The sequence below is a fragment of the Corvus kubaryi genome, unplaced genomic scaffold (assembly GCF_017639235.1).
Source record: "Corvus kubaryi isolate FWS band 111438036 unplaced genomic scaffold, C.kubaryi_AGA036_p1.0 138, whole genome shotgun sequence".
Taxonomy (NCBI): domain Eukaryota; kingdom Metazoa; phylum Chordata; class Aves; order Passeriformes; family Corvidae; genus Corvus; species Corvus kubaryi.
The window spans coordinates 12037585-12062916 of NW_024580672.1; the positions used below are offsets into that span (position 1 = coordinate 12037585).

At 46.2% G+C, this 25332-nt stretch overlaps 1 protein-coding gene across 2 annotated transcripts in view; it reads right to left on the reverse strand.

Moving 5' to 3' along the window:
- SH3PXD2A (SH3 and PX domains 2A) overlaps positions 1-25072 on the reverse strand; it is a 210114-nt gene extending 185042 nt beyond the window's left edge. For both annotated transcript variants that reach the window (XM_042019253.1, XM_042019252.1), the window contains exon 1: positions 24976-25072. The gene's annotated coding sequence lies outside the window, so the exon portion shown is untranslated. The remainder of the gene's footprint in view (positions 1-24975) is intronic.
- Positions 25073-25332: the final 260 nt, after the last annotated feature.

Below are 25332 nucleotides of genomic sequence, written 5' to 3' on the forward strand. Positions count from 1 at the left end.
AGATGCAATAAACTGCAGCTGGAAGAGTTTGGCTAAGCTTTCCTAGACTACACTTTCCACCCCAGCTCTTGCCTTCACTGGGAGGGTCTGGATGGCAGGGAGCTGGGGGAGGCAGGGGCACTCCAGAAGCCATGGATCCTTCAGGATATTAAAGTCAAATAAAGTGCAGCAGAAGCAGGGAGCCTTCCTCAGCACTTTCCTGCACCCAGTTCTGCCATTCAAAGCCAGTGCAAGTTAGAGCTAAAGTCCTAGAGAAGCAGGATTCTGTATCCTCCCACCCACAGAGAAGGATGCAAAGTGGAAGATGAGGAAGAGATGTATACAGGAGAAAAAAACCATCAGTGGACCTGAATGAAACATCCCAAATCTTCCAAATGTGATGGGGTGTCCCAGGCCAATGCCTAACATCCCCACTCAGCCCAGCTCTGAGGAGACAAATGGAGTAGCTGGGAATGAAGAAAGTTAAGGGCTGAACTACCAAAACTCTTCCTGGTAGGCACAGCCCTTTCCTCACAGACAATCCTAACAGACAAAGACCAATAAACAGATTTTCAGTTCTCTTAATTAGATGTCTGCAGAGCATCTGAAAGTCAAAAACTCTTTTGTCTGTGACAAATGTTTTTTCCATTAAAGGAAGTTATTCTTGTTATAACTGCAAATACACATATGACTGATTAGAAAAACCCTTCATTTAATGCCCCAGGTTATTCTGTTCAGACATGGGCAGTCTCCACAAGTTGTTGCTCACATCTTTGATCTGTGACAGTTAACTTAGGGACAAAGTGTGCTAAATCAGAAAGCAATTCTGTCACCTGGAGTAAAATCATCCCAGTATGATAAAATCATCCCAGTCTGGATGCAGAGTCCCAACAAACTGAATTAGGGATGTAGTTGACTTTGGGCAGACAAAAAAAACCACAGCTGGGCAGTGCATTTTGGCAAACCTGGAGGAGGTTAATTTGCTTACAATGAGGAGGAGCCTCCAATTGCATGACTGGTACGGTGAGCAGAAAAAAACTGTTACCATGTCCCTGTATCACAGGGTGGAGGATCCGTTTGGAAACAGGGAGGGTATATGGAAACCAGGAAGTGAGCTTTCCATCCATTCAGGCAGCATGTCTGGAGTCAGGCTGAACAAACACATCCCACTCTCACTTCTGGCACAACAGATGCGTGTCCACGAATAACTCACCACCAAAATTGCCTCTCCAGGCTTTGTCTCTCCAAACTGCTCTGGGTTTGCTGACATCTTTCCTACCCAAGTCCTGCACAGTCCTGAGCACCTTCCTTCTTGCTTCTGCCTAAAACTCCTTTAGAAGACCTGCTATAAAACCTTGTGGTCCAGATTATGACTTTCTTGCAGTGGTAAGCAAACGATCATGCAATTAATCTCATTAAAAATCAAGGGAATTACTCATGTGAGTTGCTGCTCATTAAAACGAAAACAGACTTAAAAGCACTGGCCCACTCCACTCCTTTCAATTTGTACATAACCATGAAATCACTTGACTTGCAAGAATGAAATAGGAAGATTTCAGAGTATCAACTCAACCAGTTCTCCAGGCATCTTCCTTCTCATCTCTTCTGCCTCAGGCCACCTTTACCTAAAATGCAAATATGCCATGAAGAAAGAGATGCTCCTGCACACAAGAACCATTTGTGTTTGCCAGATAACAGCATCTCTGGTCATTTCACATCAGCTCTGCTGTGAAAATAAGATTCAGCCCTGTCTGCTTTGCAATGGTAACACCTGGTTAAAAATCGTAATAAAGAAAAACAAGTGACCTTGGAGACGCTGGAAGTAGCATCTCTGAGGATGAAAAGCCAAGCATCTTCCTGATAATTTACTTACGACATTTTACCTATCTTGGTTAAATTTTCATGAAACAACATTTCTTGCTGCTGCAGACATAAGAACTTACAGCACCCAAGACTAAGAGGCAATTTCTCTTTTGCAGGAGAGGCTTTTACTCTGCTACAAACCAACCAGTGCAGAGGACGTGAACATATAAACTGTTCAGTGGCTTGACCCTGGGGCATTTGCCAGTGAGAGCTTTGTTCCTCATTTGGTTTTGAGGTTTTGGAAGTTTGTGTCCAAATCCAGCTCCCTGAAATTAATCCACTGAGACAGTCACCTGACCCCCACCTATGCCTTACACTATAGATGGGTTCCTGCTGGGCTGTTGGTTCCTCCCCTTCCTTCCTTGCAGCAGTTTTAACTCCTCTGGTCAGAAGAGTGGAGTTCTCCTTTTGAAATGAGCAGATGAGGACACCTACATAATCTCTTAGTGTGGAAATCTTTCTGGTTCCTTTTCAAGTGGATGCAGGTTTGTCATGTGCACAGATAAAACCAAAGCTCCGCAGGAGGTCAGCACTGCAGTCACAGGGAGATTTTTTTATAACACAAAGATCCTGAGGATGACTTTCATGCAAGCCCTTACTTTGGCAAGCAAAACAACATCCACCTTTGCAAAATGATGAAGGACTCTGAACTCCTACAAAGAGAGATGAGGCCTTGCTCCCTTTCCAGGGTATAATTTACTTGTATCCCAGAGAAAGAGCAGTTGAAAATCAAACCATGACCAAGAGCAGCAGAGTTTTTGCAAGGGGCCCCTAGAAACCTCAGCCTGCCACCTTACTCTTGGCCACCCAAATGGTCAAGACTGCAGTTCTTCCTACACTGACAAGCACATCAACTTCCCTCTTTCCAAGCACTCATCAGAAAATGCATTTTTTCATAAAAATGAGGCAAACTGACAATAACTTTAATTTAGACACTCCTGGACTTGAAAGGTAAAGTACATGAGGACAGTCAGGCATCAGGCACATCCCTTCTCACAAGGCTGATCTGATCTATGAGTCCCGAGGAGGAAAGAAGGGCTACAGCCAACTGGGAGACAGGTAAGAGGAGAGGAGGCATCTGTACATGTATGGGGTTGTGTGCACACTTCTGAGAGAGTCTGCCAAAGAAACTGGAAGAAAAGCAAAAATACTGCCAGGGATCTGAAACTAGTGATGATGGAATTCACATCCTCTGCAAGAGGGGTTAAGGGCATCTGCAAATCAGAAAAGACTGAAAGTCCCTAATGCAGATAACACAAGTTTAGATGAGAAGGAGAGGTAAGATATCAGAATAGGAGTTATTAATTAAACCCCTGAGGAGCTGCAGTAATTTCCTTTCATTTTGAAGTTGGAAACCAGCTGTGCTGCTTGCTGACAGGATTGATGGTTTCAGCATCATCAGCTATATTTTGAATTATAAACCATGTGATCTGCAAGACAGGAAATGGCCAGGATGGGTTTGAATTCTGTCGTCTGCCAGAGTTTTCCTGTGGATAAACCTCTCTGGTCCTGTCTCTGCTTTTGCACCTGAAAAATGTGAGACAGATCTCAGGTAGGTGGCGTGAGATTTCATCAAGAGCCATCACAGGCTCTGAGCCTTATGCTGCAGAGCAGGAGTCAGAGACTGAACTCAGAGAACTACACTCATCTAAACCCAGCAGGACAGAAGCAAATGGAAGAAGTATTATTGGTGGTTTTCAGATACGATTATCCTCTCATTTGTGGGCTTGTCCATCTATAGCATATTCCAAATCCTGGTTAACCAGGGAATCCAAGGGGGTCTTTCACCTAAGGAAGATGGTTAGCCATCTCCACAGATTCACCTTCTACATACTGGTCTAGAGAAGATAATTTCTTCAATTGTTTGGTTTTAGAATAGGTTTTCTGCTAAGGTTAATCAGTGGAGCATTCATGATGTGAGTGGAAGGATTTGATTTACTCCAGCTCAGGACCATACCTGCTGAGATCAGTGACAAAAGGAGATGCAAGGCAGGGAATGAAACCTCTGCCACTGGGGCAGATCCCTCCACAGCATACAGCTGTAAGAGAATTTTCTCTAGGTTTCTCTGAGCTTCTTTTTATTTCTCCTCTGCTCCACCCTCTCACAGGAACAACAAACCAGTTCACTCCCACGGACACAAGACAGCAGGAGGTCTGCTTAACTCCCACCCCTTCAAAATTGGCCAGAGCAGAGCTGTTCCTGAGCATAACACCAACTAGGAAAAGTTTGCAAAAGATCTTTGGGTGAGGGCGTGGAACAGACTGAGCCCAGGGGAGCTCATCTGTTAGCCACTCACACATAGAACTGACATCTCACACAGCAGAAGGAGGTGAAACTCCATCTCTTCCTAAAGCTGTAACAAGTTCCACAATGCAGCAGGAATAACTGTATCAGGCAGCCAGTGACACTGGCTCCCTTGTGGTGTTACATGATGCCACAGCATTCAAGAGAAGTGCAATAATTCAATCCCTGAGAAGCAGCAGCAACTGCTTTCCTTTTATTTTGAAAGAAAAAAAAAATTACAGCAAAAAGTCATCTGGATAACCAGCTGACATGCCTGACAATTACAGCATTATAGGATATGTTCTGAATTAAATATAGTGCAATCCGTGAGAAAGTCAAACAAAAGCAGGAAAATGCATATAAAATAAAGAGAACAGACATTTACAGCATGGTGTAATCCCCAAAGGGAAAATGCCTTTCTCAGGTCTGAAAATTTCCACAAGAAATCTTGGAAATCTTACAAACCTCTCAGTATCCAACTAAAACAGCCAGGGGAGGAGAAGGCGGGGAGCAGAGACTGGGGGTCTTTCCCCAACACGATCCATCAGAAGAGGGAATGCTGTTTCCCAGCTGAGACATTTGGTATTTTTCATAAGAAATGCAGCTTTCTCTAAAGGCTCCACAGAACGAGCCCAGCATTTGAGGCTAACACAGACTGGCAAAACATTCTGAGGTGCTGGTTTGGGATGACAGAGGCACTTGGTGCATCTCTGAAGAGCTTCTCAGAAAGCCCACACTGTCCTTTCACAGAGCAGCTATTGAAGTCTCCTGCCAGAAGCATTTTCTTTCCCCAGTGCTAAATTAAACTGGCTTCATCCAACTTAACCACACTGGAAGATGCTTGGACAAAGGCTACTTCATACTTTTCCATCTATCCATAGTGATTATACGTCCCCTGTTACTCTGGTATCTACAGAGGATTTGTCCCGACAGCACCCCTGGGAAGTAAGGCCACACCACAATGCCTGTTTTAGAGAGATGAATAGTGCCAGTTATGTGGCACCACAGGGTCATGCAGACATGCCAGAGCCATGCTGATGCCATGCCCTATCAGGTCAATTAGCTTCTGGGGAAGGCTCATAATTTTGTGATGGGGTGCAAGCAATTTGCTGGATTTTTTTCCAGAGCTGGCACATCCACAGCCAGCCCAGATGCTCAGGCTGCACAACCTAGGCATGTTCTAAAAGGCTCACTGCAGGTCACAGTAAAAATCCTGTCTGAAAGAAGAGCTAACTTCAAAAGAGGAGCATCTTTCCTTACATCCTCAATTTTTTTATCCGTACAAAACCCACAGGCTTTAAGTGTTCTTTCAGATTGCACATAAGCAGCAGGAGACCAGCATGTCCCAGTGAGAGACACTGCAGTAATGGTGCCCTTGGACACTCAGCTCTGGCCTTCAGACAGGAGAATTGCATCTGACAGCACTATCAGAGCAGAGGTTCCAGTTTTAAACACAAGGGCAAGTCTAAGCACTTCACTGAAAGGGAGCAAAGCACCAAGGTCATTTCCATTAATCACTGCTTCCTACATCACTTAGACATTTAAAAAAATATTTACTCTCCATCCTTCTTTAAATTTCAACCCTTTCAAGCCAATTGTTGAAATACAGCATAGCCCCACGAAGATTTTAGGGTTTATTAGTTCACTAACCTTACCAAGCCACACTGAAGTCCTCACAATGCAAAAACTTAAGAGTGCCTGCCCTAAATTCATGCAAGCAGGAGCAGCTCAACTCATATCAGCCCAGCGCAAAGGCTAGATGGGTTGGTAGGAGGCTGCAGGGCTTCAAAAAACCCTCTGGTCCTTAAAAAAAACCCTGGCAGCAGAATCAAACACTGCATTGCAGCTGCAAGCAGGGTGCTGGAGGGTGCATCCCAAAAGCAGCACAGGGCCATTAGCAGGGTGCTGATATTAACTGCATCCCTACTGTTAGCAAAAACACACACCAGATATTGTCAGCATGATTTACAGCCTGTTTTGGTTTTACCTCTGTTTTGTTCAGTGCTGTCAGATCATCCAGGGAACCAAACTCCTGATCTGCTCCATAACATGACAGATTTAGGATGGCATCCTGTGGGAATGGGGGCTGGCTCTTCATTAATGGGTCCCCTTCTTTGTCAGTATGATGACTCCTGTGTCCAGGCAGTCCCCAAAAGGGATGTCAAGAGCTGGAGAATCACATCTGTCATGCAATGCCCTCTTCTATCCTTCCTTACTCCTCTCTCATAAAGAGGTAACAGTGGATTTTCATGGGTGTTTTAGGCAGGGACTACCCAGCCAGCCAGCCAGACCCCATCTTTGCAAACTGACTTTGTTTGAACTGGTACAAAGCCTGGCACAGAAACTCTCTGAAACCAAATTTATACGTTGGATGGTCATTGAACTTGCACCCACAGAATCCATCCTTAGAGAGTCTTCTAAGTTGCTCACACAGTGCTGACCATAGTTTTAACTAAAGCCTGTTAAAAACACACCCTCACTTAAATTGGTAGTTTTGTGAGTCTGCAAGACTACTTCCCTGCTCCCACTGCTAAGAGAGAGATGAGACTTTCGTTCCAAATGTATGAAACTTAATCCCTCTGTTTTCATAATCTACATCTTCTCTACAGCCTGTTAGCTTTGCTTGATATATTGTCCCCTGGAAACCATGAGTAACTTCAATATTGAAAACAGAAACAATAGCTCCAAACACAATGGCACATTTTACTTCACAAACTCCATCTGAAATGGTATCTACTCATCTCCATAGGACACTTCTCATAGCTCTGGGGAGAGCATCTGCCAGAGGAGAGCGACCGCCCAGCGCAGTACAATGAGGAAACTGTGCCAAGCACAACATAACCACAGGTTTTAACTGCACGCTGGGAGGAGACTCCTTTGTCTTCTTTTCTTCCTCTCTCCCTACCTCCAAACCACGAGATGTTTTGCCTGCATATCTGGTTCCAAACACATGTGTATCTCGTCTTTGGGGGGATTTAGAAAGGAGTACAGACAACAGATCCCACCGCCTGAGTGGGCAGAGAGCGCTGCACATGTAACAGATACCTTGGTGTGGGCCTCCAGGGAGGTAACAAGCAGCCAGCAGGACAGGTTTCCAAGAGCTTGGAGGCAGCTGCCAGCCTTACAGCCCAGCCCCAGCATGGGCCCTTCAGCTCAGGCACCGCCAGCCTTGGGTGCCATGCTGGCATCTCCCCAGGATGCTCATGTGGCACGTAGGGACAGCAGAGGTGGTCAGTGCCTGGGAAGGGCAGACTCCAAAAGCATTGGCTGTCCCATTGGGCTTGCAATGCAGGAAGGAAAGGATTTGCACTCTAGAATACAATGTAAGAACAAACCTAGGTTTGCAACGATCAGTCCTTACTGGTGCCTACGGTAATGGCATCTCAGAGATTGGTTTCTCTCTGTAGATTTATTTCTGGACAGGGAGGACAAAGTTCACAGGTATCAGGAAAACTGCTTTAAAGAGCCCTGCCATCGCTAGGACAACCACACAACACAGGCACCTTAGCTGCACACTCAGACCCACACCAGCTCCTTCTGGTCCCTGCCCCAACATGCAGCATGGACAACATTCTCGCTTTAAAAGTGAAAGGGGAATTTGGGTAACATCTGAGTCATAAAGTCCCAGAATGAGAATCCCAGGGGTTCTGGGACCAGAGCTGTCCCAAAGGACCTTGTAGATGGACCAAACCATGACACATGACTGCAGTGGGAGAAGGGACAACATGTCCTGCAGGACATGACCCAGCACCCTAAGAATGGAGGCTAGGACTGAAATCTTATTTTTGTAAGTACAAGTCTGCCTGAGGACTTTCATTAATTTAATTGAGAATGAAAGCAAACCCTGGGAAAGTAGACGGGCTTGGACGGCGGCCACGGCGGCTGCGTGTGCTGCTCGGAGCCGGGTGGGCACTCCAAGTGCTTACAGGGCCCCCGTGTTATGCTCTGCAGGCTCGAGCCCTACTCCAGGATTTTCATTCAGCTCATAATCATCCGTCTCTGGACGCATTCCTTGTGGACCAGATGCTATTCTGTGTATCATACCAACTAATCACATGTAATATTTGGCAGGGTATGAAAAGCATCGATGGAGGTCTTTGACAATGGCAAAGAGGTTATTTTGGTCTTTTTTTATCTCAGTAGCTTTTAAGTGGCACAGGCACGCTGTCAAGAAATACTGTCAGGGCTGTGACTTTTCCAAACTTCCAGATGAGAAAACTGCTACAAGTTGTGAAGGAGAAAGAGCACATGGAGGCAGATGCTTGCATCCAGGAGGAGAGGGACTCCTTCCAGCTCTGTCCTTCCACAGGAGGTTTCCAGGCTATATCCCTGCCTAGTGGCATTTGTAAGACCTGACAGTGAGCCCATGGTCAGCAGTACCAGGTGCAAGAGGTACCCAGCACACTGTTACCCACCACAGACAGCACAGTGCTGCCTTCAAAGCCAGAGCTGTTGTTCCCATCCCTGTCACGGCAGCAGCAGAGTTTTAAGCCAAGGGTGTCCGTGTGGGCTGAGCAGCAGCACCTGTGGATTCATAAGGCAGTTGGGTACATGTCCAGCCTGCCAGTGAGCATCCATGCCTGCTCTCCTCTGGCGGATCCTCCTCCAGTGACACGAGGAGCAGTGCAGCACCAGGAACAGTTGGTACTTAACTGGGCATGTTCTCAGTCATAAAACAAAAACACAGGTGTTCTCCAGCCTGCCTGGCCACACATGCAAACCACGGTGGCCAACTGAAGGGTACACACTGGGTGTGCACTATGCAAAGTGTGCTTGGGTGATTCAAGGAAAGGGTGCTAGGGAAAGCAAGGAAATTGTAGCCACAACAACATATCACATCCAGCAGCTCCATCCAAAACATTTCTGAGGGGAAGAAGGTGACCTACAAACTGCTTTGATGGACAGGCTGATGTCCATCCAGGACAAGAGCAGTGATGATGCATATTTCTATGCCTTTTCACATCTTGTGACCAGCTTTAGAAGCTGGATGGGGCAGACAGGCAGGGCAAACAAGCACGACAGTCATTTGTGTCCTGCTGGGCACTGTGCAGGCATCCAGGGTTATTTCTCATCCTCCCTGTGGATTTGCACTTGTCTGTTCTCTCCTCCTCTCCATCACACAAAGCCACAATAAAGAAACATCAGAAAGATGTCCAGATTGTAGAAACATCCTCAAAAATGTGTTGAAAGGCCAACAAGCTGCAGGTACCACACAGCTCTCTTCTGCCCTAGCCCCTGGCTCAGGTAGGAAATTAACATTTCACAGACTCCTCCTGAAATTACATGATGATATTTTGTCACAGAAAGTATCCAGGAAGACACTAACTTGCATCAAAGAGATTCAGGCCATATCCAGGCCCTGTAATTCCCGAATGAGCAGCAGTCAAGCTGTCTGATGGCACTGCAGTAGGAGACCTGGCTGCTGGTTTTGAAAGTCCACATGATCCTTGTGTCCCTCCATAGGGTTATCTATCTTTAGCACCTCAGCATTATGGCTGTAAGGAATCAGCTCTAGAGAGCTGCCATCTGCAGAACCTAGCACTAGAAGTTCGATTGAATAAATAAAAGAAAAAGATACCAAGAAAGAAGTGAAGTGAGTAGGAGGTGGGAGAAGGAATGACACATCAACTGCTTTCTATGGGGCACAAGCAACTTCAAAAATTAGGTTCCACGTATGCACCCTCCTGAGAGTAAGAAAAATATCAGAGCACAGAATGGCCCATTTTCCATCAGAAAGCAAGACACCAGCCTCAACAAATCACAGCTACTGCCAACCTCCCTTTGTCATCAAACATGGGCAGAAAAGGCATGGGAGGGCAGCAACTACACTCCCATGGCCAGTACAGAGAACTGCTCTTTGCCAGCAACCCAGATGCAAAGTTATCTTGCTTAATTAGGGCTTCCTTTGGCTCAAGTAACTGACCAAATAAATTACATTACCAGACACACACATACACACAAATAACTATTTTGCTGAGCCAGGTAAAGACAATTGTTTCTAGCCCTCCATCTGGGACTGGGGCATGTCTCTCCACGAGGTCAGATGCCAGAGAACATTGTGCTGGGCAAGAACGAAGGAAAACCTGAGAGTGGCTTAGGAACAACAGAAACAAAACTCAGAAGAAAATTTTTCCACCCTAACAGGTGCAGGGATGTGATTAAATGTGCCTCAAAACTCAGGCTTTCAGCACGGCCTGAGCGTCACACTGCAGATCCAATATGGTCAAGGAGGCTTTGAAATCCCACCCCTGCTTTGAACCCTGCAGATCAGTATCAGCCTGGAGTAGGATTTCAAGCCAGAGGAAGATGCTCATGTTTCGAAAGCAAGAGCCAGCAGGGGAAAAGGGAGGCAAAGGGGCTGTTCTCCATTACAAGGGAAACTGCAAGAGCAGCTTGGGCAGGTGATCCCCTTGCCTGGATGTGGGACTGAACAGCATGAAACACTGCAAGTACAACAGAGGCTTGAAAACAAAACCAGATTTCCCTTCCTAACCATACTGAGACATGCAACAAGGTAAACTGCCAAGGCAAGCTTCACTTGCCTTTCTGTTAGAAGTGAGCACAGGAATGGGAGATTCAAACACCAATTCTGCTGACAGATGGGCTGACACTGTAATAGTATCTCGTCTACTTAAAAGCATCTCTCAAATGTCAAAGGTAGAAAAAGAACTCCAGACTTCATATCCTGACTCTGAATGAGTCCCTCAAGGTATTGCTTCCATATTTGATCCATGCAGAAAGAACCTAGTTCTATCATCAGATAGGAACATAGAGAAAGAAGGAAAAACTAAGATGAGGAAGAGACACTGCTGGGGTTGGGTTATGGGGTTGATTCTGAGTATAATGCTGACTTGCAGGAGTCTTGACAGTTCTGGGACATGTGCAGGTGCCCTGAGTGCCTGCAAGCAGATAAAAAAAATCAATTAAACTACTCCAAAAAGCAAGAAAAAGAGCCAATTTCTGCAAAATCAATGAATTCTAGGATGCAGAGGCCACTTTTCCATTATTTGGCACTCATGTAAAGCTGAGGGGGTTTTATGATGCCACTGGATTTTCAGGCACAATCAAATTCCCTTCCCAGGGAAGCTTCTATCACACTTGGAGCCAGCAGCTATCATGGTGCCACACTGACAGCAGTGAGCATATGATGATTATGTAGGTAATGAGTACCTACACACTGGCTTATTTTCTACTGTGAGGGTGGTCAAAGACTGCAACTGGCTACCTAGAGGAGTGGTTAATGCCCTAAGCCTCTCAGTAGTTAAGAGGCATTTAGACAATGCCCTTAACTTGCTTTAATTTTTGGTCAGCCCAGAAGTGCCCAGGCAGCTGGACTACACAGTCATTTTATGTCCTTTCCAACTGGAATATTCTATTCTAATAATGAAGGCCTGTAGAATGGACATACAGCAAGAATTTCTCTATTTCAAGATTGTCATAATCTCAAAAGAAGAGAATTTTCTGTGAACTTTTACTGTCCTTGGAGCAGAACCCAATACCCAGGACTGAATTTAAAACTCCACATGAGAACAAAATGATCAGTCTGAGTTCTTGACATGACCACAGTCACTGCTGCATCTGGATACCTGACAGCCACATAGTAATTTATCCTCTCAAATCCATGGGAGATGAACTCTTTCAGAACAGGGAATCCAAAGGATAAATCTCTCAAACCCAGCTCTCCTGCTTTAGTCAGGGCAGGGAAAAACTTCAGTGTTCTGTCTTGCAGCTCTTATGGTGCTTCCACCGCCTGAAGAAAATCAGACAAGAGGCCAATGTACATTTTGTGCCCTTAGACTAATTAATAACTGTAAGAATTACAGTTTGCACCAGTAGAAGTATGAGAGATCATTGTGAAACTTGCCACCCCAATGGAGAAAAGGAGCTCCCAGTGCTGGTGGGCTGGAGCACATGGAAGCTGTGACTGTAATCTTCCCTGCACAGAGCTCTGGCTGCTGATCTCCCAAAGACAGGACACAGCCCCTGTGCATCACAAGTGGTTCAGTCTTGAAGTCTGCCTTCCCAGTTGTCCCCATCTCCCTTCCTTCCATTGGTAAAATGCTGCTGCAACGTAACATGCTGATTTCAAAAGAGAGCTCCCAAGCTTAACTGATCATGGTGAACAAAGGCATTATTTCTTTTGACTTACCTTGCAGCTTCTCATGCCTTTTCTAGCCCTTAACACCAGACAGACATACCTCTGCTCAGAGCTGGTATGTGCTACTGAAATACAAATAAATGAGCTGGCCACTATGAAGGAAGGAAAGAGTTAGTTTTCCATTCTGAATATTGACTTATTTGACAGCCTGATATATTTGAAATCAATTTTTTGAAATATATTTAAAGGGCTCTCTTTTATAGAGGGACTTTGTTATGACGTGGAAAATTCACAGCTCCCAACATCAAGCCATGGGCGGAGGGAGTCTGGAGTATGAATTAAAAATAATGCGGTTGTTTGCAGAAATTAGTGGCACCGATTTAAATCCACACTCCCCTCCCTCCTCAAATAATCACCCTGTGAACAGAGGTGGTTTATGGAGCCCTCTGGAAAATGTTCCTCATGGCCTCCATTCCGGACCCAAAATAAAACACATCACATCGCAGCAAATACTTCACCAGGGTGCTGCTCTCTCTTCCCCCAACCCACGCCTCCCATTTGTTGCTAATTAAATGAAACAGCAGGTGCTTAGACCACAAGCACAGCAGGGCTGGAGCGAGTGCAGTGATTAAACCCCCCTGGAATGTCTTCTTGGAGAGCTGCAACTTTCCAGGGACCAGACTCTTGGAGGAAAGATGAGATTAGAGGCGAGCGCTGGGTCAGTCTTTGGCTGTGAGCTCCACGATCAGAGGGTGCTTTCGAAGGATGATGGATCACTAGGAACATCAGGTCTCTGGGGAAAGTGCTGGTGCCTCTGTTTTGCCAAGCCACCTTCCCAGCATACTTGCTACAGGGTGCACACAACACTGTGCTCTGCCTCTGGGCTGGAGACATCTCCTTCCTCACCTAGTTGAGACCCATCATAACAATGCAGAGCAGCCTCCCCCATACCAAGGCATGTCTGGGTACCTCAAATCTTCAGGCAAAGATTAGCAATGCAGTCCCCAAGGCAGGAAGCCATCCCAGCCTAAGCCTGGGTGAGGCCAGAGAATGGATACATCACCACAAGCCAGAGTGTCAGAGCTGGCTAGGAGAGCTATGGGTTGTGTCTCAACACATGACACACCAGGTCATGCTAATGAGATGTTCCTGGTTGCCACCCAGAGCAAATGCCTGCAAGCCCAGAGAACAATTCTGTAAGAGGAACTCACTCTTTGGGATGTGTCCTTACACCATGACTCCTGGCACATCCATTTACCTGCTGTGTCTGTGCTGCAATCTCATCCACAGGTACTGCAGGGACACAGCATGGACTGAATCCCCCCCAATTCCTTCACATGAAAAGGAATGATCCTTGCTGCCACCAATGCCATCAGCAAGTTTCACCTCCTGAGACCAGAGATCAGGCAAAACAAAAGGCAAATGCTATTCTGTTATTGACAGGGGATACACAATGCTGTAAGACATGGACAGGCACGGAGCAAGGGGCATTTAGGGGCAGCCAGAGTTGAGCAGTCCATCAAACCAGCTCTCCCTACATCCTGCTCTGGGGCCTCCTTGTTTTGCCCCAGTGAAGTCTTTCCCCTGCTCACCATGCACTCCATCCACAGCCATGTCTCCCTCCCATCCCAGTATGCCAGTCTCACTCAGGTGACTTCCCATGGAGACAAGCTGGGATAACTGTAATCACCCAAAAGCCACCAGTGCATCCTAACTCAGGAGGACCCTAAACCAGTTACCAACTGGGATAACATGGTACAAGCTCGGAAATAAACTCCTCATCCCTTCTATAAATTCCATTTCTGACCACGAGACTCCATGGGACCAGGACATAATCCCAAGAACGAAAAGCACTATTTATATTTCTGCTGAGCACTTCACTTCTCTTTGGTCACTCTGCTGATGTTTCACTTCTTCACCAAACCCTGTCAGAAATGTCTGGGGGCTCAGGGGGAGGAGAGGGAATGTGGTCATTACGGTCTGGCTTAGCTACTGTAATACAGCTAACATTTGGCTGTGTTAAAAACACTCCAAGCCAAAGACTTCCAAGCATTTTACAAACATTAATGAATAAACTTTCTCCAGGAGAGCTGATTATAGCCCCCATTTTATGGGTGGATATTTCCAGATAACCTTCTTGCCGCACCAGAAGTTCCCCCCTCCTTCTTCCACTCCACAGACTCCGAGCTCCTAATTACACAAAAAACATTTCCACGTTAAGGCAATGAAATATATTTTGACCTAAGAGTGGAACAGGATTCAGCATGAGGTTTCCTAATAACAACAGGCAGGAACTGACAGCCCTAGTGCTCCTGCAGCTCACAGCACACCCTTGCTCAGCTGCATAATCCAGGGCTCTCCCACACCCAGAACGAACCCGAAACTTTGCAGGGCTCCTCTCTACCTTGGAAGCACCTTTTGAAAACTTCCCCTTTACATAAGGATGACCAGGGACCACCTTCATGGAGCACACCACTTGCTCCATCTGCCTTATTCCCAGAATCCAATGGCAAATGAATCTCTACCACCTCCGGAAGCACCAAATGCTAAATCCTACCCTTATGTGCAAGCAACCGACACCCTCTAACCCTCAGCACAGTAATACAAAAGAGGGTTGCACGTGGCAACAGAGGCTTTTGCAAAGCTGCACCAACAGTTACCAACACACAAAAAACTACCAGACAACCTGGACTTGTTACAAAGACACAGGTGTTCATCATGTGCCATCCCACAACACATTTTCTTCACCAGGAAAACACATAGCAGTTTTGTTCAAGCAGCAGCATGTCACTGTAGTGACCAGGAAAAGCCTGGACTTGGATTTCAAAGATCCCCAGACAACAGACAGGCCACAACATCCCAATTCACTGCGCTGTCAAAAGCCAGAGATTAGCCAGATAAAAAGAAATGTCTGTGAAATAATTTTTTGGTCCAGGTGGATAAGGTGTATTCCCTTCTAAGACAAAACTTCAATCATTAAACTCATCCTGGCCCTTCGAAAGAATTTTTTCCCTACTATAATTTTACTTAGTCCTTTTCTAGTTTGCTTTCTAATTTCTTCCCACTTGGCATTTTCCCCTCTTTTTCACAGTGTTTTCGTGGTTTGTCCTTCACCTCTCTCAAAACATCTGGCTGAAGGGAGCAGCTCAGCAAGTCTCACTGGTTTTCTTAACACACCCTTTAAAAAACAAATGCATCAAGACCCAGCCACATGGCTCTGATGTAACCTCTGTTTGCAAAAGCACCACTAAATCGATTAGGATCTGCCCTTGACTGACCTGGTGAATCAGAGGCACCCCTGGATCAACACTGATGCCTCAAGAATGGCTTTACTAGAGAGCTCTGCTTGTACTGTAGTATTATAGAAATTATCTTAAACACACTGGGATGCTTTTCTGAGTCTCTGCTTAGTCCTTTGTGAGCTCGTTCACAGCTCCTGCCATCAAGAACTTGTCAGCAACTTGTTGAAGTGGGAACCTCCTCATTGGACTGCAACTCTCTGCTCTGCTGCCTTTGCACCCTCACAGGGTCCCAGATGGGATAGCTTAAAAAAACTTCAGCTATGGGCACTTGTGTAGGTAAATGGCCAGTGGCAGTTGTGGACTCAGGAGGCTGCCAGGGCAATGCCAAAGGATCTGATGTGCTATGAGAGTTCAAGCCCTCCCTTTCCTGCACAGATCCGACAGACCAGAACTCTCCTTTTAAATGGAAAAGCAAAAGATGCAGAGCAAAGCCCTCAGCCTGGCTGAATGCTGTTCAAACAGGGCACCCAGGAAGGAGTGTGCACAAAGCTGAGCTTCCTCCAGAGCATCACTATTCCTGCTTTTTGCGTGACTTCACCATGTGTCTGCTCAGTTCTGTGGGTTTTACTGCCCTGACCACTCCACTTCAATGCTTCCCCTGAAGGGAGAGAAGTGGAAATTGCAAAAGACAGTTTTGCAGTGGGAACAAACTTGCATTTGCACGAGACATGAAACTGTTCTGGTTGCAGAAAAGAAGAACCATGCTGTGACTGGAGGCAAGCAGGAAGGGAATAGGGGCAAACAAATTCCCTACTTCACGCTCCATACATTGATGATGAAAAGATCAGTCATTCAGATGCTATGGGGAAGAAGCAAATAGCACCCAGTGCTCATAAATCAGGCTGGGGTGAGCCTGATCAGGAGCCTTTCCTATGGCAGGCAGGACAGTCCACAGTGGAAGAGACGCCAGTTGATGCTCTTCTGTGTCCTGTAAGCAAACCATGGTGTGACAGGACCAAGACCTACTGCTCCTTCCAGACAGGGCCTTCCCACATCTGAGCCTGTCAGAGCAGAAAGCCGGGAGGGGTGAGGTGACATGGAAAAGAGCCCTGACAGAACCCTGCATAAACTTTCCATTATGGCTGGGCAATTTTCTATTTGCACTTAAATGCAATAATGTAAATAAACTCCCCGTAACCCTTCCAGGGCTATTTAGGACATTTGCAAAAACAACCAGCTCCTCTCATCACGAGCCAAGGGATGCGAACACAACAGGCACTTCTCATCTTGGTCTCCGCACACTTAATGAAAGTGAAGGATTGTGTTCCCTGCACAAAAGTGGAATTGTGTTTCAGGGCTGGGGGTGTGAACTCCATGCAATTTTCCGGCAGTATAAATAATTGAAAGCTGGGTACGATTAGGGGAGAGCGACAACGTAGTGGAGGGGGTGGAATTGTCATGCCTGAACTTTTGGGGCTTGGGTGCTTCGGGGAAAAAAAGGCCATGGAAAAATCCTGCCAAGGAATTTAATTTTCACACAGATATTCCAGGAAAAAAAAAAAAAAAAAAGGCTGATCTTAATATCTGGTAAGAGGAAATATGCTAATAAAGTGGCACTTGGAGAATTTGCTGCCTGTGTGAGGCCAGCAGCTCCAGAGCTGTAGCTTTGGCTGGGGCCGGTCCCACAGCCAAACCGCACTCCCATGTTTTATTGTTCCAGCAAACAAAACCTGGAACAAGGGTAACAAACAAGTGGGCTGCTCCCAAGGCTGAGCTTTAATTCCTGCTGTGGAGATCTATGATGAGAGCTCCCAACACCAAAATACTATAGATGGAGGAGGGGTAAAATGGGAGGTATACATTGAGCCTTACACACTCCAATGAAGAAAGGCTTTCAGCCCAGTTTTTACTATGATTCTGCATAAACCCTTGTATGAGATACTGTCCAGGCACAAAACCAGAAGGTCTGGGCCCCATACTAGATTCAGAATTTTTGGCAATTTCAGGAATGTTTTTAGATTTCCATTAGCACTACAACCTTGCAGGGACTCATGCTCCTGATACATTGGATTTTTAACATGTAAAGCAACCAACACCTATGAAAATAAGTCTGAGTATTCCAGATCTGATGTAAGTCACTTCAGTTCATTAGGAAGAACTTGTTGCTTTTCCTCTCTGTGGCTGTATCCAGGAAAGGCCTTCCTATAATACAGGGTCTCCAACATCCTCACAGCCTCCAAGCCAGCAAGCAATAAGGGGGGGATGTAGGTACTACTGGTAAGAACAACTTACACAAACCAAAACTCCAGAAAGCAAGGGAATAATCCCAGACCATAACACTTTTGACCGATTTCACTGTGTTCTGCGCCTGCTAGAGGCAGACCATATACAGCTAAAAGGACACAGCTAAGAAATCAACAACCTCTTTGTGATGCTCCCAATATTTCTTAAAAAAAACCCAAACCAACAAAACTCATTTGCCTAATTACACATAGAGCCCAGACCACCAAGAGACTGGCATGGGTATCATCTCTGTTCTTGCCTTGCTGCTGTCACACCCTGAGGAGTTGGCTAAGCCACCACCTCACTTTCTAAGGTCACCCATGTCCTGGCCAGAGAGGTGGATTGGTGCTGAGCAGCAAATATTGCCCTGTAGCCACCCTGCAGGAGATTCCCATGCTGCAGCATAAGGGCAATATTCAAGTGTCAGCTTTATGCTCCAACAGAACCCAAGTGAAACAGTACAAAGGGGAGGGTTCCCATAGGCTGGGTCACCTTCTCAACCACGGGTTCTTTGCCATGGTCATATTCAATGCACCTCTGTTGTAGCTGCACAGGCACTTTGCCATTTCCTCATCGTGTCCCTCATCTTTGTCTGACGTGTAAAGTCTCTTTTAAAAACAAATACTGGAAGCTGAACAGATTGTTTTGCCAAGCAAACATTTAAATAATGATGGAAATAAGAATTATAAACAATTCCATTTATTCACTGAACACAAAGATACTGCCCCAAGCCAGCTGGTATCCTAAGGCACTAGGGGCTAGAAGGACAAATGGTATTTAGATACCTTTTAAATCAGTGGAGACAACCATTCTCAGCTCAATAACCATGTCAGCTACTAATTTTCTCCCAGGGGCATCTCATTTCCCCTGGGAAGGCCTGTTACAAGCTTGCTGCTGTTTTTCTAAGAGCAGGCATTTAGGGGTCTCTCCTACTAAAAGCCAAGTCTTGCAAGTATGGCTGCACCAGGAGCTCCAGCACAGCTGCCGAAACACAGGAGGCACAGTCAACCCTCACAGACAGCGGTGCAGGGCTCCTCCTAGAAATATGTTTCTCTGCATCCCCTGTAAACCTTGCACTGCCAGCCTCTCCACTCACTGTCTGGGATAACAGCAGCAAACAACTGGCCCGTGTTTACGCAGAAGAAAGGATGTGCCATTTCTCCCCAAGGAGCCAGCACTGACCTTTGGGAACAGATGTGTTGACAGACCCACGTTCAGATTTCCTCTGAATTTTCCCAGTCTTGTTTCAGTTTCAATAATGCTCTTAAAGAAGCTGTTTATAAATGAAACCCTACAGCTCTTGCAGTAACTCCATCCCCCCAGTTCCAAGATTATCAGGGATGTCCCTGAAGCCAAGTACTGGGTCTGAACCTCATGGGTCAGATATGGAGCCAGGCCCCTGGTCTGGAGGAGCATTTCAGAGCAGCTTTCAACATTTACAGCAGGGCCAGGATGCTGAAGCCCAGCATCCTGCGCCGAGGGAATGGGAACGGAAAACTTGATCCTTGCAACCCAGCCCATCCCGGCCAAGGCCAGCACAGCCCAGAGCAGAGGGAGGCACATGCAGAGCCCAGCAGCAGAACCCAGTTTCACTGTGCACTTGCACCATAGCCTGATGTACTGATCTCTGCCATGCTGTTCCTCCCCTGCCTGACTCAACCCCACCTTCTCTTCCAGCTTTCCTGCCCGTCTCCTTACGCACCCTCAGATGTGCACACGCAGCCCAACAGAAACACTCCCTGAGCTCGTCAGAGGCTGGGAATCCTTTCAACACAAACCTCCCACGCCGTGAGAGGGGCAAGCTGCATCTCGCGCAGAGCCACAGCAGCAGCCCTCCTTCCCTCCCTTCCCACAGTGTCAGCCAGGGGCTCTGCACAGGGTGGCACCTACAGAAGAGAGGGTTGCCCATTGCAGAGTGACCCTGCTGCTCTGGATGGCTGGGAAGACCAGTGGGTGACTCTGCTCATCCTGCTGAAGAGGCCTGGTGGGTTGAGGGTTAGGAGTCAACATTTGCAAACACAGGAGAACGCTTGCCCCATTGCATTCTTACCTATGCTCTTCATCACTGATAAACTTAGTGCATGCTTGGACTTGTCCATTCACCACTCCTGCAGAGCTAAATGCATGAAGAACATGAAATACCAGAGGCCCTACAAAAATGCTCAGTAATGAGTTAGACTGCACTGGACCACCAGAATTAGGGCTGTGGGTCTTCACTTGGGCAATTAACCCAAACTAACTACTGGAGCGAATATATGCAATTCCATCAGAATCACAGAATTCCCTCTTTGCTCTACCCCAGAAAGCCTGCATGCCAAAGCCACCAGGTCCCGTTTCAAATCATAGTGACCCAGTGAAATCCAGGGTACTCAGGCACATGGCGCAGTTACAACCAAACTGGGAATGAGAGTGGACATTACACTATTTGATACAGCTTGGGGAATGGAGAAAGGGATGTTGTTATAGTATAGTGTAGCAGGAGAATGACTGATAACAGCAACATTCATGTGAACTCCAGTCTGAGTAAGAAAAGCAGAGATACGGACTGCAATTACTAGTTTTTATACTACCATTTTTGTTTAATGTCATCTTCAATGTTCAGTTACTCCATTATAGCACTATAAACAATCAGGATGACCCTAGCAATAACAAATGAAGCTCTTGATGTTTTATCATCAGGATGAAAACTCCTTACATGACTTTCCTCTTCCTAATAAAATTCTTGATAGTCTTTACCTTTTAATGTTCTAATTGGCTGCTAGTGAGTTCCTCTTTCTGTGCCACTTTGAAGAAAACCTCCTTAGATCAGCAAACTATGTTGGGCAGATAATATTTTGCTGATACACAAAGCTAGTGCTTGAACAGAGCCTTGTTTATTTGCCTTTTCAAAATTGTGACATTTCAGACATCTCCTTGCAGCCAAACTGCCTGTGTGTGTCATTGTGTGGAGAGACTGAGATCTGCCTACCTAACATTCCTGCCATGGCTTCAGCAGGGATGTCGTTCGCCTCTCGCGCAGCCAAACACCCACCATGGGATGGTGGCATGCTGCTAAATCCAGCTGCTGTGTTTTGCCTTGGAGAAAGCTGCATTTCACCTGTTGTGAGGAAGGATCCTCCCCCAGCTCCACACACAGAGACCCAGCCATCGTCATGGAACAGAGGGGTTGGTCCCTCTGCTGAGGTGTTGGTCCTGTTCATGCTCTGACTGCAGGCACTGAGTCAGACACGGACACTTGGCATGGAGTCAGACCAGGACACTTGGAGTCACTGGATAGAATGCAGCAGATGACCACTGGTGATTGAAGCTGAGAGACCAGGCGTGGATCCTTGGTCTCATTTTCCCTGCTCACTTTGCTGGGGAGGGGATTTCTTAGCAGTGGGACCAGCACCCAACTGGGGTCATAATAGCTGTAAAAAGCCCAAGGTGGTACTGAGCAACTGCAAGGATTATATGGGGAGAGGAGAAAGATCCATCCTTCATTCTTGCCAGCTGCAAACTTTGTGGTTGCTTTCCAGCCCAGCATGGCCACTGGGAGGGTGAGAGCTGGATGCATCCCCACACTTCTTCACCTTATGCTTTGGGCAATTCTGGACACACTCAACTACAAATCCCCATCCTGCTAACAACCCCCAAAAGCATTTTCCAGTAAGAAAAACACAGGCCTTACATCTGTAGATGTCTTTTACTGCACAGTGGAAATGCCAGGAGTTATCCCTGCTATCCTAATAAAACAGTGTCCTTTCTCTGCTCCTTTGGAGACAACAGGAACATTATTGAACTATCACCTCAGGACAGAGTCTGCAACCACCAGCAGCAAATCCATCAGTTATGACAGGAGACCTCAAACAGCATCCAGGGAACGTGCCCCAATGAGCCACCAGCCTGTCACAAGGGTCAGCACTACCCACAGGTGATGTTCACATGACTCTCCCCATGCTCCTCTGTTCTGCACTACAGGCAAGTGCAAGAAAACAACATTCAAAATACTACATTAGGAGATAGCTTTGACCCCACATGGTGCTCAGGTGCAAATGTCTGTCCAGGGTGAAAGACAATAGATAATTGGATTTGACAAGCAATTTATAGTAATGCTTTCATCTATGCAGAGTTAATTCAATCTTTTCAATCCTATTTACTGAAACATTGGCACCCACATGTATTCTGCTGCCATCATTTGACCTATGCTCAGGAGCAGATGTGACTTGGTTGCACAATTAAATGATGCAGCAATGCCCTAATTTAATTTTAAACCTGTGTTTACAGATATCCAGCCCTCAGTGAAGCAGCACAGGGCTGACACTTGGCTTGCTGCTTTGGATTCTGTTTGCTGTACTTCTCACATCTTTGAGGGGCAAACAAATCCTATGGTATGACCAGCCTTACTGCCCTATTCCTCAACTTAAAAACAACCTGATTCCCAATTCGAGCATATCCACTGCTGAAACAGCACAGCCAAACTCTCCTGGGATTCGAATCCTTGGGACAGAGGAGCCTCTTACCACCTGCAGTGCCTAATAGAATTTGCAAAGAAGTATTTTAAAAAATGCAGTTTCTACTAATGCTGCAGCTCTCAAAACCACTGAGCCACTTCCCACAGAGACAGCTGTTTGGGGAAGGGTGGGCTCTTTTTTAAAGAAACATGAAAATGGAGTAGTGAAATTAATTATCTGTATTCCTCCCTCCTTGCTCCTGGGCAGCCCCCTGGGTTTCCCCATGGGTCGTATCCAGTCTCACTATCAACGCCAGGCACTGCAGCCCTGATTAAGTCATTACAAGTCAGCCCTTGTTCCTCCACTTCCAGTCAAGAGCAAATGAGACACGTGCAGGCTTTGGAAGCCCTGAAGTGCAGCTCTGTCGTTGACACAGCAGGGCGAGTGGAGTTGGCAGAGACCTGTGGACTCCAGCTGTTATGGACATGAGTGGTGCCCGTGAGCTGGCTGAGCGTTACTCCCTAAGCATTTGCTTGGTTTTCTCCTGGAATGTCCACATGGGCATAAGCAGGGACATTAACAAAGTAGATTGACTATGCTAAGACCACCTTACCATGCATGGTATCAGATTGCAAACCCCACATTCAACCAGTGCTAAGTTAGAATTTCAAGCTTCCAGCAAAAATCTGGAAAGTGCAAGTCATCCCAAGATCTGGAGCAAATTCCTCTTCGAGCAAGAATCTCTGCACATCAAGCCATAGGTTTCCCAAAATGCAAGGGTTACCCAAAGTGCCACTAAGCATTCATTTGCTTTTCCAACTCTCTTTGCAAGCCTCATTAAAGCTGGAAATACAAATTTCAATTCAAGACCCAAAGCAGTTTTCTTTGCCTCACCTAACAGATGCTCAGGCATAATCAAAAACCCAGAAAGAGTAATAGGAAGGAAAAAAAAAATCACCTATCACCTCTGGGAATCTAAAAGCACATTACGGCAGCCTGAGCACACAGGGCCTTGTCCCCATATCACAGCTGGGAAACAGATGGACACAGTGACATAGTACAGGAACGTGGCAGGACCGTAGAAATCTCAAATGAAGACCTCAGTTTCTGTAACCCTTCATCTCATGCTGCAAGAGCTAAAGAGGCTGTTGGAGAGGGCTGACACTGCCCGTGCAGTGTTGGCCCTGAAAGAGATCTCTGGGAGAGAAAAGGGTTAAAGAAGGGAATTTTGTTATTTTCTTGTCGTATTTTCTCGTGGGGGGAGAAGCGTCATGCAAGCGGGAGTTTTGCACTGGCTAGGCCCCTTTGCACTTATCAATGGGACCTTTCAGGACTCACTCCCTGATTGAGACATCATTTCCTGTCCAACACACTAACCCCATTGATAACTCCACACTTGATGGGAACTTTTCAAACCTACCAGGAAAGGCCGGGAGACCCAGAACAACATATACATGAAAACAGAACTGTGGCGAAAAGAAAAAGAAGAGAGAAAAAGAAAGAAACAGTTTTGGCCACAATTCGCATGCTGACAACAAATGTTTGTGACTAGGGAGCTGTGCATCTTTAGCAGGTACAGCAGACACAGAGAAGATGCTGACATACTCTTACAGTAGTGGGACTGGCAGCCCTGGCACTTCAGCCCAGTAAGAAGTAGAGATGAGCACAAGAGGAAGCTTAAGAACATCCCTCTCTGGTGTTCCGGCCACACAGCAAACAGACATTAGGACTGGCTGTAGAAATGGTCACGTTTCACCTGAAAGGCCAGGGGCCACAATAACTGATACAGCTTACAAAACAGCCTAGAGACTTCAGGTTTCCAAGTACCAGAATTGAAACATAAAGGGGAGGAAAGATGAAACCAGAGCTCTTTAAGATACTTCAAACAAGAACCTGTTTTTTCGTAATTTAACATGCAAAAAGGCTCAGTGTTACTTTTCCGGACACAGCGCAGTCAGCTACATCCTCAACACTGACTGTGAGGACTCGCTTGATATTGTAACCTCAGCCCAGCTCCAAACACAAGCTCCAGCCCAAAAATCAACATTTTCCCCAAAGTTCAAGAGTCTCAAACCACAGCTTTTATTTTTACCCCAGCCAATTACAGTTTTGCTGCCTACGAAGCTACAATGATACAAAAGTATCAGTGAATCTGGATTACTGCCAAACAGAACACCAGCCCCAAAGCCCCCCCTACCCATGCAGGTGCCTGGGAGCACTACCAGAAATGAAGCAGCTGATTTCCTGGTTTCAGACTTTGGTCAGCAGCTATCCAGCAAGAAAGCTTTTGATGATATCTAAATATACAGGCACAGAATAGAGCAAAGGAGCTCTACAAAACAGCAGGAGCCAGGACACTGGCTGGCTAGGTAGATGGTTAGGAGGAGACCCTGGAAGGTTTCCACTGCAATCTCCATTACTGAACTGCTGTGGAAGTGTGCAAGAGCTCTGTTGTTCTCAGTTACTCGGGTAAGTAGTTTCTGGAGGCCCAAAATGTAGCGCTCTCTCTGTTTTAAGTGCATCTGAAGTATGTAAAATTAGATCCCCTCTTCAATAGGAGCCATTCATGAAAATGTCAGCTTTAAATGTCTTTACAGTGCACGTTACTCACTGTGAGCATACCACCCACTTATCTTATACCCTACAAGGGCAGAGTCTGAAAGTTTCAAGATCATGACATGTAACAGACCAAACAAGCACAAAGCTTTATTTAAAGGCACTATTAACCCAGCTGGAAACATGACTAGAAGCATGAGTAGAAATAATATTTTATGTTAGACAGGACAGGCTTACCTGCAGGTCAAAGAACTTGCTGTATCTCCGGTAGATGATCTGGGAAGTCAGGTCAGACCATGTTACATTGATGATATAGACCTGTTCAGGGAAAAGAAAACACAAATCAGCCTCGGCCACGAAGCACAGGATACATCCAAATGCTGAACACTCAACCTAGGTTAATTTCAGATCTCACTGGCTGTTCCTGCACACAGTGAGGAACATAGCCCTGGGTGCAGGACTAGCCCAAATCAAAGTCTGTTGCAGCCTTCAGCAGAAGTCTCAGGAGAGTACTCAGTGCTCTCCCACATTTCCCCATCAGCAGCTCCCACCGACTTTGCTCTGCCTGCGATAAAAGCTCTAATTGAGTGACAC